The sequence below is a fragment of the Felis catus genome, chromosome A3 (genome assembly GCF_018350175.1).
Source record: "Felis catus isolate Fca126 chromosome A3, F.catus_Fca126_mat1.0, whole genome shotgun sequence".
NCBI lineage: Eukaryota > Metazoa > Chordata > Mammalia > Carnivora > Felidae > Felis > Felis catus.
The window spans coordinates 24,017,414-24,030,253 of record NC_058370.1 but is presented as its reverse complement, the minus strand read 5'-3'; the positions used below and the strand labels follow the sequence as shown (position 1 = coordinate 24,030,253).

At 40.6% G+C, this 12,840-nt stretch overlaps 1 protein-coding gene across 4 annotated transcripts in view; it reads right to left on the bottom strand.

Moving 5' to 3' along the window:
- Positions 1 to 12,840, bottom strand: part of EDEM2 (ER degradation enhancing alpha-mannosidase like protein 2) — a 127,358-nt gene that overhangs the window by 32,212 nt on the left and 82,306 nt on the right. The window lies entirely within an intron of this gene.

Here is a 12,840-nt window from a genome sequence, read left to right as displayed (position 1 = left end):
TCTGGACCCAGCTTTCTCATCTAAAAAATGAGGAGTTTGGGCAAATGGATATATGAGATCATTTTAACTTGAGCTGTCTGTGATGCTAGGATGGCCATGCTGTTTGCTGAAAAGCCAAATAGAAGTGGCAGCTAAGTTCCTTTGAGTTGGAATGAAGGTGAGTTTGTTCTCCTTTGGTCCATCATCCTTAAAAATATCCCTCAGATAGATGTCCCCAAATGCCATCAGTCGATATGAAAAGTAAAACTCTGGGGGCACCTGGGTGGCTCAGTAACGTAAGGGTCCAACTTCAGCTTAGGTCACGATCTCGTGGTTTGTGAGCTCTATGCTGACAGCTCAGAGCCTGGACCCTGCTTCAGATTCTATGTCTCCCTCTCTCTCTGCTCCTCCCCACTCGTGCTCTGTTTCTCTTTCAAAGATAAATAAACATTTAAAAAAATAAAATTAAAACTCTGACTTCACGGAGACAGCTTGAGGTAGTACAGTATAGAGGTTTAAACTGTGGGCTTTAGATTGAACAAACCTGACTTGGAGTTACTACTACCTCCATCACCTATTAGGAGTGTGGTCCCATCATTTTGTCTTTTGAGCCTCATTTTACTCATCTGTAAAATAGGAATAACATTAGTACCTCCACCCCCAACAGGATTATAAGGATTCAGTGAGCTAAAGTGCTTGTCATAGTGCCGGGAAGAGGAAACACTAAAAAAAAAAAAAAAAAAAAAAAAAAAAAAAAAAAATAGGATGTTTTTGGAAATTCTTCTTGGAAGGGCCAGATGGTAGGGAAAGGAGACAACAGTAAACTGAGACTTGGATAACAGCACAAGGGCACTCTATCAGTTTCCTGTGACTACTGTAACAAATTACCACAAACTTGGTGACTGAAAGCAACAGAAATTGATTCTCTCTCAGTTCTGGAGGCCAGAAGTCTGAAATCAGTTTTACTGAACCAAAATCAAGATGTTGGCAGGGCCACATCCCCTCTGGAGGCTCAAGGGGAGCCCTACCTCTCCAGCTTCTCCTGGAGAAGAGAAAGTTGCTGGCATTCTTTGGCCTGTGACCATATCACCCCAATTTCTGCCTCTGTCTTCACATCACCGTCTGCTTCTCTGTGGGTGTGTCTCACTACTCACTCCACTTGTCTCCTATAAGGACACTTGTGATTGCATTTAGGTTCCACTTGAGTAATACAAGGTAACTTTTTGAGTAAACTCCATACTCTTTTTCAAAGTGGCTGCACCAGTTTGCATTCCCCCCAACAGTGCAAGAAGATTCCTCTTCCTCCACATCCTTGCCAATACCTTTTGTTTCTTGTGTTGTTGATTCTAGCCATTCTGACAGGTGTGAGGTGACAGCTCATTGTAGTTTTGATTTGCATTTCCCTGATGATGAGTGATGTTGAACATCTTTTCATGTGTCAGCCATCTGTATATCTTCTTTGGAAAAATGTCTATTCATGTCTTTTGCCCATTTTTAAATTTGATTATTCATTTTTGGGGTGTTGAGTTTTATAAGTTCCTTATATATTTTGGATACTAAGCCTTTACCACATATGTCATTTGCAAATATCTTCTCTTATTCTATAGGTTGCCTTTTAGTTTTGTTATTTCCTTCACTGTGCAGAAGTTTTTTGTTTTATTTTATTTAGTTTTATTTATTTAAATGATCTCTACACCCAATGGTGGGGCTCAAACTCCCGACACTGAGCCAGCCAGGCACCCCAGAAGCTTTTGATTTTGATGTAGTTTATTTTTCCCAATAGTTTATTTTTGCTTTTGTTTCCCTTGCCTCAGGAGACGTACCTAGAAAGAAGCTGCTATGGCGAGTATCACTGCTTGGAGCACCTGACTGGCTCAGTCGGTAGAGCATGTGACTCTTGTTCTTGGAGCCATGAGTTTAAGCCTCACATTGGGCATAGAGTCTACTTAAAAAAAAAAAGAAAGTTACTGCCTGCGTTCTCTTCGAGGATTTTTATAGTTTCAGGTCTCACATTTAGGTCTTTAATCCATTTTGAGTTCATTTTTGTGTATGGTGTAAGAAAGTGGTCCAGTTGCATTCGTTTGCATGTTGCTGTCCAGTTTTTCCAATGCCATTTGTGGAGGGGAAATTCTTTTTTCCATTGGATATTCTAGACTGCTTTGTTGCAGATTAATTGACTACACAGTTGTGGGTTCATTTCTGGGTTTTTCATTCTGTTCCATTGACCTATGTGTCTGTTTTTGTGTCAGTACCATACTGTTTTGATTACTACAGCTTTGTAATATAACTTGAAGTCTAGAACTGTGATGCCTCCAGCTTTGCTTTTCTTTTTCAAGGTTGCTTTTGCTACTCGGGGTCTTTTGTGGTTCCATGTACATTTTAGGACTGTATGTTCTAGCTCTGTAAAAAATGCTGTTGGTATTTTGATAAGGATTGCATTAAATGTGTAGATTGCTTTGGGTAACATAGACTTTTTAACAATATTTGTTCTGATCCATGAGCATGGAATGTCTTTCCATTTCTTTGTGTCATCTTCAATTTCTTTCATCCGTGTCTTATAGTTTTCAAAGTACAGGCCTTTTGCCTCTTTGGTTAGGTTTATTCCTAAGTATCTTACTATTTTGGATGCAATTGTAAATGGATTTGATTCCTTAATTTTTCTCTCTGCGACGTCAATATTGGTGTATAAAAATTCAACAGATTTCTGTACAATGATTTTGTATCCTGAGACTTTACTGAATTTGTTTATCAGTTCTAGCAGGGTTTTTTTTTTTTTTTGGTGGAGTCGTTCAGGTTTATAGTATCAAAGCATCTGCACCCCCTTTTTTTTTAATGTTTATTCATTTTTTGAGAGAGACAGAGAGAGAGAGAGAGCACGAGTGAGAGGGTAACAGAGAGAGGAAGACACAGAATCCGAAGAAGGCTCCAGGCTCTGAGCTGTCAGCACAGAGCCCCACATGGGGCTCAAACTCATGAACCATGAGATCATGACCTGAGCCACCCGGCACCCCTACCCTTATTAATCCAAGGTGTTATAGGCAATAATTTCTGCCCTTAAGAACTTGAAGGACAATGTGTGGCATACAATGAAAAGTCCAAAGTAGTCAAGCCACAATCCTTTCTTTTGAAGTGCTTGCAATTTGGGTAAAAAGGAAAGGTGTCTATTGGAGAATATTTGGAATTATAGAGTGTTCACGTCTTCCTGTGGGTGAGTAGAGTTTGAGGATGCTCAGATTGTATCAGTTCCCAAGGTGAATGTTCTTGGTCTCTGTGCCAAGCAGTATAGGCTTTGGACTAGTGGTCAGAAGCCCTTGGTTCTGTATGGTTTAGCCATCATTTCTGTGTGATCTTGAGCAAGTAGTTCTCCCTTGTGGGGATTCAGTTTTCATATCTGAAAAATTAGAGAATGAGGCTGCCTCTCAGCGTAAGGAAAATATTAACAGATTCATGCAGTTACTGTAAAAAAAAAAAAGTTGGAAAACAGAATTCACATGCGTCAACTGCAGAATTTTCTTCCAGAAACAATCATAAAGCAGAGTAAAACTGTAGGACAACACTCCAAATGGCATGTGGCTATTTTCCAACTGAATAATAACCAGAATAATGCTAATAAGAAAATGCCCAAAATATATTGATAATAGGGAGGGGAGTTCTATTTTTAATTTTTTGAGGAACCTCCACACTGTTTTCCAGAGCAAGCAATAGCACTGCTAGGAATTTGTCCAAGGGATACAAGAGTGCTGATGCCTAGGAGCACATGTACCCCAATATTTATAGCAGCACTTTCAACAATAGCCAAATTATGAAAAGAGCCTAAATGTCCATCAACTGATGAATCGGTAAAGAAGATGTGGTTTATATATACAATGGAATACTACTTGGCAATGAGAAAGAATGAAATCCTGCCATTTGCAGCAACGTGGATGGAACCGGAGGGTATTATGCTAAGTGAAATAAGTCAATCAGAGAAATACAGATAACATATGTTTTCACTCATATGTGGATCTTGAGAAACTTAACAGAAGACCATGGGGGAGGGGGAGGGGAAAAAAGAGTTACAGAGAGAGAGGGAGGCAAACCATAAGAGACTCTTAAAAGCTGAGAATAAACTGAGGGTTGATGGGGGGGGTGGGAGGGAGAGGAAAGTAGGTGATGGGCATTGAGGAGTGCACTTGTTGGGATGAGCACTGGGTGTTGTATGGAAACCAATTTGACAATAAATTATATTTAAAAATATATTGATAGTAGAAATCACTTATAGAGCAATTTCCTATGTTTCAGGCACTGTTCTTAGTACTTTACATGTATCAACACCACTAATCATCACCACAACCCTCTGAGACAGTATTATTATCACCATTTACAGATTTTAAAAAATAAAAGCACAGATTTTAAAAACTGGAGAGAGATTTAGTAACAACCACCTCACACTGAATAAGTGGTAGAGGCAAGATTTGGACCCAGTCTATCCTACATTGATGAAATTAATCACAAAGGCATAGATAAAAGGCCAATACAGAATAGAAAAGTAGAGATTTGATTGACTTCTACAATGCCCTTCTGCCTTAGCTTCATATGATTCTACATTCAACATTCCTTTCCTTTTTGTTGGAAAGTGAGAGTAAAAGAGTTCAACTCCCTGAAGCTGGAAGTCAAGACACTTTAGTTCTCTTTTGACCCGGTTCTCTTGACTACTTTTAGCAAGAAAGTCTCTGGGAATTCCTTTTCTATTTTAGTATGTGTGCTGCCAAAGCAAGCACTGAGAATTCCTTTTCTAGCATCTGGGGCCATGTGGTTCAAGCAGATTCTCCCAACTCCCAGCAAAAAGCTTGTGCACTACGTACTTTGGGTCTGCCAAGAAATAACTAGTTTTATTCCTGGGAAACTTTCCATCTGTTGCTTTGTAGAAATGTTTGGATTTCCACTGTCTCCAGCATGTCCATGCATTTAGAACACTGATTCCTCAGTCAGAGCCCTAGGAACATGTTTTACAATGCTCGTGTTCCGAGTGAACTCAGACCCATGGCTAAATTTGCCTAGAGAAACCTAACCATCCTGGGTGTATTTAGGCAAAAGTACAGAGTCAAGAAGTGACCACAGGTGGTGTCATAGTTCGGCCAGTCCCAGGCCCTGGGCCAGATTACAATCTTTGAGATCTCAAGCCTTGAAAATGGTGTCCATCCTTGATGTGCAATTCAAAACAATAATAATTCTATACTATAAAATAAATGAAAGCAATAGGCAAAAAGTGGGAGTGGTGCAAGTGTCCACCGATGCACAAATGGGTTAACAACATGTGGTATGAATACAATGGAATATTATTCACCGTTTAAAAGGAAGGAAGTTCTATGTGCAACAACATGGATGAACCTTGAGGACATTATGCTAAGTTAAATAAGCCAACCACAAAAGAACAAATATTGCAAGATACCACCTATATGAGGCATCTAGAGTAATCAAATTCATAGAGACAGAAAGTAGAAGGGTAGTTTCCAGGGACTTGGGATGAGGGAAATGGATTATTGTTCAATAGGTATAGAATTTTAGTTCTGCAAGATGAAGAGTTCTGGAGATGGATGGTGGTAATGGTTGCACAACGTGACTATACTTAATGCCACTGAACTGTGCACTTAAAATGGTTAAATAGTAGATTTTATGTTATATGTATTTTACCACAATTTTTTAATTAAAACAATGGAAAAAATAAATGGATATGGTCTAATACATTTCTGGCTTTTCCATGGTCTACTTCACTGCTCTTTGGAAATATCCATTTCTTTCAAAGAAAATATGTCCGTATGGGGGTGGGGGTACCTCCTCTGCTGATGTCCAAACCAGATACTTCTCTCTGCCTATTTGGTGATACAGAATTAGCCAGATACCACCCCACCTTGAGGGAGGGAAGAATATAGATATCCTGCAGGGATCACCCTTTGGCCAATCTGCCCTGTAGGCCCCAAACTCTGCTTCTGGAGAAAAAGAAAAAGTCTAATCCAATGAAAATCCTTTCAGCAAACATTTATTGACATTGTATTTATTTGTTTGTTTGTTTGTTTGTTTTGAGAGAGACAGAGACAGTGCAAGTGGAGGGGGAGCAGAGAGAGAGGGAGAGAGAATCCCAAGCAGGCTCCGTATTGCCAGCACAGAGCCCAACTAGGGGCTCAAACTCACGAAACCACGAGATCATGACCTGAGCTGAAACCAAGAGTCGGATGCTTAACCAACTCAGCCACCCAAGTGCTCCCAGCAAACATTTACTGACGTTATAATAATAACAGCAACTATTAAATTAAACTTACCAGTGTTAAGAAAAACCATCTGAAACGTGTTACTAAAATAAAAAGATGATTATGTGACCTTTTAATGTCATAATAAAGTCTTGAATGTCAAGTCTATTTAAGAGTCATCTTCAATGCTACATTATTTACACAATCGGTTAGGGCACAGACAGTTTATAGTTCTGTAAAGCAATAAAGCATGATGATTTCCTTTTTGTCTGTAGAAAAGACAATCCCAAAGATTATGGTTTTATTACCCTGTAAGATATTAATCCATTTTGTACATAATTTATCAGTCTCATTTTTTTCAACATTTTTTTTCTTTTTCATTGACTATAAAAGCTTCAGTTTTTATATTCTATTTTGAACTGGCTTTGTCATCCTGCTAGTCCCTTTATTAACAAGCTAAATGAAACTTTAACCCATGCTCCCTGTCTATTTGTACAAGAATGATGTTTTTTGCATGTTGAGAATTATCCTTGACACTAAATATAAGATCTGGGGTTAAGCAATTCACAGACCCATGAAACCCCTTTGAGAGAAATTTCTATTCTATCCCCATTTTCCAGATGAGAAATCTGAGGCACGAAAAAGATTAGATAATTTTTAAGGGCCAATTATTTTGGGAGTCACAGTTTTCTCTCCTTCCCTGGATGTCCTATTTATTTGTTCATTCATCCAATAAATATCTATTGAGCATTTACTGTGTGCCAAGTACTCTTCTAGCCTGGTGATACAAAAATGCTAAAATACATTCCCTGCCACCTTATAGCTTTTGGTGTGTGGGGCAGATGCTTAAGCAGACAATTATCATGGAAAGAATTAAGGGCTATGACGAGGGCAAAGAAAGGGCTATAGTAGAACAGAAAGAATATTCAACTCAAACTGTGGGTATGAAGTCAGGGAAAGCTTCCTGGAGTAGGTGGCACCTACTCTGATAGGCAGTAGGGAGACCAAAGAAAGAGGTGAGAATCACCTCAAGATAAAGTCTCAATTCCTTAGATTAGAGGACAAAATCTTCATCAGACTCCTGCCTACCTCTTCATGTCACATCTCCCTCCCTACCACTGTTCTGTTTTGGCCATCCTTAAGTACTGCTAATGTCTAGAGCATGTTGTATTACTTCTCCTTTCATATTATATTATTTTGCACTTTCTTCTCCCTCTATATGAAACACCTTTTCCCCACACCTTCTGCCCTATCCTCACTCCCACCGCGCACTTGTTCTGCAGGACCAGCTTGGGTATCGCTTCCTCTAAGAAAAGTCTTCTCGGACCCCAGACTAAATCAGAGGACTCTACTCTCATAACTAAGATGACCCCCATACTTCTCAGCCCCAGTCTCCACCTCCCTGGCCCTCTTAGTACTTATCCTATTGTATTATCATTATTTATTTATATGTCTCTCTCCCCTACTCGATTGTCTCTTCCTAAGTGGAGATCTTGTCTATTTCAGGTCCTAGCACACTGTAAGTGCTCAATAAATGCCCACTGAATAAAAGAATGAAGCAGCATGTGAACCACGTTAGAGGAAATAAAGGAAGAAGAGAAGATGGCTCACAGAAACTTTTAGAAATAACTTGTCAGGGGCTGCTGGGTGGCTCAGTCGGTTAAACATGTGACTCTTGACATCAGCTCAGGTCATGATCTTGCAGTTGTGAGATCGAGCCCTGTGTCAGGCTCTGTGCTGACAGCATGGAGCCTGCTTGGGATTCTGTCTCTCTCCTTTTCTCACTCTCTCTCTCTCTCTCTCTCTGCCCCATCCCCTGCTCATATTCTCTCTCTCTCCTTCTCAAAATAAATATTAAAAAAATAAACATTAAAAAAAGAAGAAGAAATAACTTGTGAGCAGCTCAGAGTACCCAGAGCACAGAGAGAAGTAGCAACAGCTACGGACTGAGCTAACAGAAATAATATGTGCCTAGAGCTGTATTAAGTAATTCACTTACACTAGTTCATTTCCTTCTCACGACAACTATTATTCTTCCTATCTTAATGATGGTCTCAGAGAGGCCAAATGGCGTGTCTTCAATCTAACAGCTAGCAAGTGGCAGAACTGAGATGTGAACTCAGGCAACTTTACCTGAGCCCATGTTCTCATCCTATGTCACACTCTATATGTCTGCTCTGGGTCCTAGAAGGAGGCAGTGGGCTGAAAAAAGAGCACAAAGATGCTCTCCAGGAGTTTAAAGTCCAGGAGAGAAGACAAGGGATAGAATGTGACAATGTAACTACAATGGGAGGTAAAGTTCTTTCGGTTTTGTAAGAAGAGTAAGGAAGAGGTCATTTCTAGCATCTGAGAAGGCTTTCAGAAGGAGGCGGTGTCAGGGCTTTGAAGGAGTGGGGAGGATTTGGAGAAGTCCAGAGACAAATAGCCCAAGAGTAAAATATACGTAGACTGGATAATACTTTATAAGAAGTTGTTTCATCTCAGTAACGCAAGGTTAGTTTAACACTAGAAACTTAATTAATGCACTTGCCACGTTAACAAGTTAAAGATGGAAACTTGAATGATCATTTCATTAGATTATGAAAAACTCAAAACATTTAGGCTAAAAACTCAGTAAACTAGGGGCACCTGGGTGGCTCAGTCAGTTAAGTGTCCAACTTCAGCTCAGGTCATGATCCCACTGTTTGTGAGTTCAAGCCCCGTGTCGGGCTCTGTGCTGACAACTGGGAGCCTGGAGCCTGCTTCATGTTCTGTGTCTCCCTCTCTTTGCCCTTGCCCTGCTCACACTCTGTTGCTCTCTGTCAAAAATAAATAAAAACATTAAAGAAATTAAAAACTCAGTAAGCTAGAAATAAAAGGAATTTTAATCCAATAAAGGGTATCTATTAAAAAATACAGCAAACATCATATTTATTGATACAAAGGTGAAAGCTTTCTTTTTTATTTTTATTTTTTTAATGTTTATTTAAAATTTGTTTTAAGTTTATTTATTTTGCGAGAGAGAGAGAGAGGCAGAGATAGAATCCCAGAGCCTGACGCGGGTCTTGAACCTATGAATAGTGAGACATGACCTGAACTGAGATCAAGAGTCGGACCAACTGAGCCACCCAGGCACCCCTAAAGAATGTTTATTTATTTATTTATTTTGAGAGAGAGAGAGAGAGGAGAGAGCATGCCCACAAATGAAGGAGGGACACACACACACACACACACACACACACAGAGTATCCCAAGCAAGCTCCGTGCTGTCAGTGCAGAGCCAGACACGGACCTGAGCTGAAATCAAGGGTTGGATGCTTAACTGACTGAGCCACCCAGGTGCCCCAAAGACTTTCCTTTTTAAATCAGGAAAACTACAAGAATACTTTTTAAAAACCATTTCTATTCACACTGTACTAGAGGTTTCAGCCAGTATGTTTTCTTAAGAAAAATAAACTATAAAAATTAGAAAGGAAGAAATAAAAGTCACTATCAACTGAAATGAATATGGAATATAAAATTCAGAAGAATTTAAATTTAATTATTGGAATAAATAAAAGAGTTTTTAAGGTTTCTAGATATAAAATCAGTGCAACAAAATTATATTTCTATACCAGCAAAAAGCTGTGAGAACACATTTCTTTTAAATGCCATTTCTTTTTTTTTTTAATTTTTTTTAAATGTTTATTTCTGAGACAGAGAGAGACAGAGCATGAGGTGGGGAGGGGCAGAGAGAGAGGGAGACAGAATCCGAAGCAGGCTCCAGGCTCTGAGCTGTCAGCACAGAGCCCGACGCGGGGCTCGAACTCAGGGACTGTGAGATCGTGACCTGAGCCGAAGTCGGACGCTCAACCGACTGAGCCACCCAGGCGCCCCTTAAATGCCATTTCAATAACAGTTTAAAATATGAGAGGCCCAGGGGAAAAACTCTATCAAAGGGTGAGTGGGATGTTAGAGATAAACTTATAAAATTCTGAGGGGGGCACCAAAGGAGATATAAATAAATGAAGAGATACACTCTATCTTGCATTGGATGATTCAGTAGTGGGAAGATGTCTATTCTCCCCCAAATCATTAACACATTGAATGTGATACCAACCAAAATCCTACCAACCTGATAAAGTGATTCTAAAATTTATGTATAGAAGTTCAAATATAGCCAAGGCATTCTTGAGGAACAAAGCGGGAAGACTTGATTTGCAAGATATGAAAAGGTATTATTATAAAACGATACTAATTAAGATAACAAGGCATTGGGACAGGGAGTAAATAATGGATATTGAAACAGAATAAACACATTTACTGTAAGTCAGAGATAACACTGCAGATCAGTGAGGAAGGGCAGAGTTCTAATAAGTGGTGCTGGGAAAATTGGACATCCACATAAAAGAAACTAAGTTTGACTTGTACTTCACACCATACACCTAAAGGTAAAAGACAAAACTATAAAGCTTTTGAAGATAAACTGGAGAACGTTTTTATGATCCCAGGGCAGGGATGGATTTCTTAAACAAGGCACAAGAAGCATGAACTAATGGAAAAGATTTATAAAGTTAAGTATCTTAAAATTAGGAACTTCTGTTTATCTAAAAACATGATAAAGAAAGAGCAAAGATAATATTTGTGTGCTCTGTGTTCAGGAAACCAGGAAGAGCAGACTTGGCGGAGACTGGAATACATGGAAAGATAAGGCTGGAAAGATAGGCAGGAGCTGAGCCAGGACTACCAGGCTCCTACCACTTGCTGGGCAGGCAAGGGCTGGAATCAGTCTGACTTTATGGGGCTTCTCTTTATCTTCCCTACGTTGGGGTGTGTTGATGTCTAAACGGGAAAACTGTGAGTAAGATTCATATCTGTTCCTTGCCTCCCCTTCAGGATTATACTTAATGTCAACCCTCCATTTTTCCTGCTGCAGGGTCACTTCTGTTTGCTGGCCCCCTGAAGCCAAGCCTCTTTCTTATCTCTCCCACCTACTGGATACACGCTGTGTTCTGGCACTTTATACGAGTTATCTCATTTATCCTCATAGGACAGTCTAATCGTTAAGAAAGCATGTTCTGGGCCAGTCTGTTCACTGTGCTCTGCCTCTGTGTCCTCTTCTATAAAATAAGAATAATGGCTGTTTCTTTATACTTTTCATAGGGCACCAGTGAGAATAAAACGCATGCACTCTGCTAACTTAATACAGTGCTCAGCACATGTGACTACTCCACATCCTAAGCAGGAGGTGATCTCTGAAGGGACCACACTCGTTATCTGAGTTGGTTTGGTTGGCTAAACTGTGCCTGCCTTCAGTAGCTAACAGGGGAGGGAGAGGCCCGGGCTTCTGAAGTCCAGCTGGGCACACCGCCAGTCCTGGCTCAGCCCAGCCTCTCCTCACCCACTGGGGCTGCGCCAGCACTGGCCCCCACTCAGCTTCCTGTCTCCCTTATCTTCCCCTGGCATGTGCTCTCTGGAGTGGGAAATGCTACCACCAGCTTCCTTCACATCCCTCTGCTCAATAGGACCTTCATTCTTTAAAAATTTCTTTAATGTTGATTTATTTTTGAGAGAGAGAGACAGACAGAGTGCAAGCAGGGGAGGGGCAGAGAGAGAGGGAGACACAGAATCTGAAGCAGCTCAGAGCCTGACTTGGGGCTCAAACTCACAGACTACAAGATCATGACCTGAGCTGAAGTCAGACTACGCCACCCAGGTGCCCCAGGACCGTCATTCTTTAGGTCTCTGCTGGCCCGATGCCCACTCTGTGATTTTCTGCCCCTTGCCCACCTAGGCCAGATGCAGTGTAAGCTCTGGTTCCAGCCACCACATGCCTTGTCTTCCCCATCCCAACCCTGAGTTTAAAAGGGGAAAAGGGGATGCCCCTCAAGCTGCCCCCACTCACCAGCTTCCCTATTCCCAATACTCTCTTCATGCTCCCTATACCCAAACCCATACCCCTCATTTTTTAGTTCAAATCCCTGCTCAGCACTTCCATGGTATGTGATCTTGGGCACATTACTTAGCCTTTCTGGGCTTGAGTTATCTCATCTGCAACATGGACACTGTCTTCCCCAGAGAAAATGGTAAAGGCCTAGCACACAGCATGAATTTGGGGTATGTCTTGTATTATATGTAACATAAATACTCAAGAATGTTAGAACTATATGTTCAAAAATGTATTGATGGAGAGTTATCCCCCAAAGCTTTTGAGTTACTATGTGGTGATTAAATTCACAAACTTTGGCGTCAGGGAGGCATGGGTTCAACTTACAGTTTTTGCTGTGGGCCCTTAGGTAAGTCACTTATCTTCTCAGAGTCTCAGTTTATTAGTAAAATGGTGATGTTAATGAAACCCCCCTAGAAGGGCTGGCATATGGATAAAGTGAGATTATTTATGTAAAGAGCTTAACACTGCCCCTGGCTCACTAGAAATGTTAGCTATAATAATAATTGTTGTCTCTGCTATTGATTTTCAGCCCACTGGTGTGTGAGGAGGATGCTTGGGAAGCAGCTGTTGCTGTGTCAGCTCTCTCTCTCTGACAGATCTTAGCTTGGTGAGAAAGACCTCTCTGTGATTAGCCCTGTGGAAGATGGTGTGGACCACTTTAACCCCTGTGAGGCAGGCCCTATCTGCGGAGATCAAAGACTGACAGCTCTCAATTCCAAATTGGTT